This window comes from Aegilops tauschii, chromosome 2 (assembly GCF_002575655.3).
Source record: "Aegilops tauschii subsp. strangulata cultivar AL8/78 chromosome 2, Aet v6.0, whole genome shotgun sequence".
Taxonomy (NCBI): domain Eukaryota; kingdom Viridiplantae; phylum Streptophyta; class Magnoliopsida; order Poales; family Poaceae; genus Aegilops; species Aegilops tauschii.
In genome coordinates this window covers 506,520,745-506,525,785 of record NC_053036.3, presented here as the reverse complement: position 1 = coordinate 506,525,785, position 5,041 = coordinate 506,520,745, and positions in this window count along the sequence as shown.

Below are 5,041 nucleotides of genomic sequence, written 5' to 3'. Positions count from 1 at the left end.
CCTGCTAAGATCATCTCCCTTAGAAACGATATAATGAATTTTAAGCAACTTGATCATGAACATGTTGCACAATCTTGGGAGAGGATGAAATTGATGATAAGAAATTGCCCTACTCATGGTTTAAGTTTATGGATGATCATACAAAAAAATTATGCCGGATTGAATTTTGCTTCTAAAAATCTTTTAGATTCGGCCGCGGGAGGTACTTTTATGGAAATCACATTAGCAGAATCTACTAAACTCCTAAATAATATCATGTCTAATTACTCTCAATTGCATACCGAAAGATCCTCTACTAGTAAAAAAAGTGCATGCGATTGAAGAAATTAATGTTTTGAGTGGAAAGATGGATGAACTTATGAATTTTTTTGCTAGTAAGAGTGCTCCTATTGATCCTAATGATATGCCTTTGTCTACTTTGACTGAGAACAATAATGAATCTATGGATGTGAATTTTGTTGGTAGGAACAATTTTGGTAATAACGCGTATAGAGGTAATTTCAACCCTAGGCCGTTTTCTAGTAATTCCTTTAATAATAATGGTAATTCCTACAACAATTCTTATGGAGATTATAATAAGATGCCTTCTGATCTTGAGAACAATATTAAAGAATTTATTAGTTCTCAAAAGAATTTGAATGCTATGGTCAAAGAAAAATTGCTTAAGATTGATGATTTGGCTAGGAACGTGGATAGAATTTCTCTTGAGATTGATTCTTTGAACATTATATCTATTCCACCCAAGCATGAAATTAACGCTTCTCTAAAATCTATGAGAATATCTATTGATGAATGTAAAGAAAGAACCGCTAGGATGCGTGCTAAGCGAGATTGGTTTGTAAAAGCGTGTTCTTTGATTACTTGTGAAAATAATGATGATGATTTTAAAGTGATTGATGTGACTCCTATTGAATCTTTGTTTCTAATATAAATCTTGATAAATATGTTAATGGAGATGAGTCAACTTTAGTGAAAACGCGTCCCAATGATTCGGAGTTTATAGATCTTGATGCAAAAATTGATAAAAGTGGGATTGGAGAGGTCAAAACTTGAAGTAGCAATGAACCCACTCTTTTGGATTCCAAGGATTTTAATCATGATATTGTTCTTTGATAGATTGTATTTCCTTGTTGCAATCCATGTTGAATTCTTCTCATGCTTATAATCAAAATAAAACTTTTACTAAACATATCGTTGATGCTATGATGAAATCTTTTGAAGAAAAACTTGAGTTGGAAGTTTATGTCCTTAGGAAGATTTATGATGAGTGGGAACCTACAATTAAAATTAAAATTAAAGATTATGAGTGCTATGCTTTGTGTCATTTGGGTTCTAGCGTTTCCATGGTTCCAAAAATTTATGTGATGTGCTAGGTTTCCGTGGATTTGATAATTGTTCTTTAAGTTTGCATCTCTTGCGGATTTCACTATTAAGAAACCTATGGGAAGGATTAATGATGTTCTTATTGTTGCAAATAGGAATTATGTGCCCGTAGATTTTATTGTGCTTGATATAGATTGCAATCCTACATGTCCTATTATTCTAGGTAGACCTTTCCTTGGAACGATTGGTGCAATTATTGATATGAAAGAAGGAAACATTAGATTTCAATTTTCGTTAAGGAAGAGCATGAAACACTTTCCAACAAACAAAATTAAGTTGCCATATGAATCTATTGTGAGTGCTACTTATGGCTTGCAAACCAAAGATGACAATACCAAGATCTATGTTTTATGCCTAGCTAGGGGCGTTAAACAATAGCGCTTGTTGGGAGGCAACCCAATTTTATTTTTGTGTTTTTGTTTTTGCTACTGTTATTCAATAATTACACATTATTACCTCTGTAGTAATTGTGTTTTGGTGTTTTTAGTTAGTGTTTGTGCCAAGTAAAGCCTTTAGTATACTTTGGTATATCGTTGATTTGATCTTGCTGAAAAATAGAAACTTTTGCGCTCATTGCCAGAATTTTTATAAATCACAGAAGCGTGATAAAATCCTGAATTTGATACACAAGATTGATATATGAATTGCCTCTGTTGTCCAAATTTTTCAGAATTTTTGGAGTTACAGAAGTACACAAAGTTTACAGATTTCTACAGATTGTTCTGTTTTTGACATATTCTGTTTTCTATGTGTTGTTTGCTTATTTTGATGAATCTATGGGTAGTATCCGAAGGTATGAACCATGGAGAAGTTGGAATACAGTAGATATTACACCAATATAAATAAAGAATGAGTTCACAACAGTACCAAAAAGTGGTGATTTATTTTCTTATACTAACGGATCTCATGAGTTTTCTGTTGAGTTTTGTGTTGTGAAGTTTTGAAGTTTTAGGTAAAGATTTCATGGACTATGGAATAAGGAGTGGCAAGAGCCTAAGCTTGGGGATGCCCAAGGCACCCCAAGGTAATATTGAAGGACAACCAAGCATCTAAGCTTGGGGATGCCCCGGATGGCATCCCCTCTTTCGTCTTCTTCTATCGGTAAATTTACTCGAGGTTATATTTTTATTCACCACATGATATGTGTTTTTCTTGGAGCGTCTTGTATGATATGAGTCTTTGATTTTTAGTTTGCCACAATCATACTTTCTGTACACACCTTTTGAGAGGGACACGCATGAATCGTGAATTTATTAGAATACTCTTTGTGCTTCACTTATATCTTTTGAGCTAGGCAATTTGCTCTAGTACTTCACTTATATCTTTTTAGAGCACGACAGTGGCTTTATTTTAAAGGAATTGTTGAACTCTCATGCTTCACTTATATTATTTTGAGAGTCTCTCTAAACAGCATGGTAATTTGCTTTGGTTATGCATTTAGTCCTAATATGACGGGCATCCAAGAGGGATATAATAAAAACTTTCATATAAAGTGCATTGAATACTATGAGAAGTTTGATTCCTTATGATTGTTTTGAGATATAAAGATGGTGATATTAGAGTCATGCTAGTGAGTAACTGTGGATTGGTATAAATACTTGTGTTAAAGTTTGTGATTCCCGTAGCCTGCACGTATGGTGAACCGTTATGTGATGAAGTCGGAGCATGATTTATTTATTGATTGTCTTCCTTATGAGTGGCGGTCGGGGACGAGCGATGGTCTTTTTCTACCAATCTACCCCCTAGGAGCATGCATGTAGTACTTTGCTTAGATGACTATTAGATTTTTGCAATAAGTATGTGAGTTCTTTATGACTAATGTTGAGTCCATGGATTATACGCACTCTCACCCTTCCACCATTGCTAGCCTCTCTAGTACCGCGCAACTTTCGCCGGTGCATTACACCCGCCATATATCCTTCCTCAAAACATCCACCTGCCTATTATGGCATTTCCATATCCATTCCGAGATATATTGCCATGCAACTTCCACCGTTCCGTTTATTATGACACGCACCATCATTGTCATATTGCTTTGCATGATCGTAATAGCTAGCATGATGTTTTCATGGCTTGTCTGTGTTTTGATGTCATTTGCTACGCTAGATCATTGCACATCCCGGTACACCGTCGGAGGCATTCATATAGAGCCATATTTTGTTCCAAGTGCGAGTTGTAATTCTTGAGTTGTAAGTAAATAAAAGTGTGATGATCATCATTATTAGAGCATTGTCCCATGTGAGGAAAGGATGAAGGAAGGTATGATTTCTTCACAAGTTGGGATGAGTCTCCAGACTTTACAAAAATAAAAGAGGCCAAAGAAGCCCACCAAAAAATGAGAGAAAAGAGAGAAGGGGCAATGCTACTATCCTTTTTCCACACTTGTGCTTCAAAGTAGCACCATGATCTTTATGATAGAGAGTCTCCCTTGTTGTCACTTTCATATACTAGCGGGAATTTTTCATTATAGAACTTGGCTTGTATATTCCAATGATGGAATTCCTCAAACTGCCCTAGGTCTCCGTGAGCAAGCGAGTTGGATGCACACCCACTTAGTTTCTTTTTGAGCTTTCATAAACTTATAGCTCTAGTGCATCAAGGAAATATGCCCTAGAGGCAATAATAAAGTTGTTATTTATATTTCCTTATATCATGATAAGTGTTTATTATTCATGCTAGAATTGTATTAACCGAAAACTTAGTACATGTGTGAATATAAAGACAAACAGAGTGTCACTACTATGCCTCTACTTGACTAGCTCGTTAATAAAAGATGGTTAAGTTTCCTAACCATAGACATGAGTTGTCATTTGATTAACGGGATCACATCATTAGAGAATGATGTGATTGACATGACCCATCCATTAGCTTAGCACGATGATCGTTTAGTTTGTTGCTATTGCTTTCTTCATGACTTATACATGTTCCTATGACTATGAGATTATGCAACTCCTGAATACCGGAGGAACACTTAGTGTGCTATCAAACGTCACAACGTAACTGGGTGATTATAAAGATGCTCTACAGGTGTCTCCGATGGTGTTTGTTGAGTTGGCATAGATCGAGATTAGGATTTGTCACTCCGATTGTCGGAGAGGTATCTCTGGGCCCTCTCGGTAATGCACATCACTATAAGCCTTGCAAGCAATGTGACTAATGAGTTAGTTGTGGTATGTTGCATTATGGAATGAGTAAAGAGACTTGCCGGTAACGAGATTGAACTAGGTATTGAGATACCGACGATTGAATCTCGGGCAAGTAACATACCGATGACAAAGGGAACAACGTATGTTGTTATGCGGTTTGACCAATAAAGATCTTCACAGAATATGTAGGAGCCAATATGAGGATCCAGGTTCCGCTATTGGTTATTGGCCGGAGATGAGTCTCGGTCATGTCTACATAGTTCTCGAACCCGTAGGGTCCGCACGCTTAACGTTCGATGACGATCGGTATTATGAGTTTATGTGTTTTGATGTACCGAAGGTAGTTCGGAGTCCAGGATATGATCACGGACATGACGAGGAGTCTCGAAATGGTCGATACATAAAGATCGATATATTGGAAGGCTATGTTTGGAAACCGGAATGGTTCCGGATGAGTTCGGGCATTTTTTGGAGTACCGGGAGGTTACCGGAACCCCCTGGGGAGTCAATGG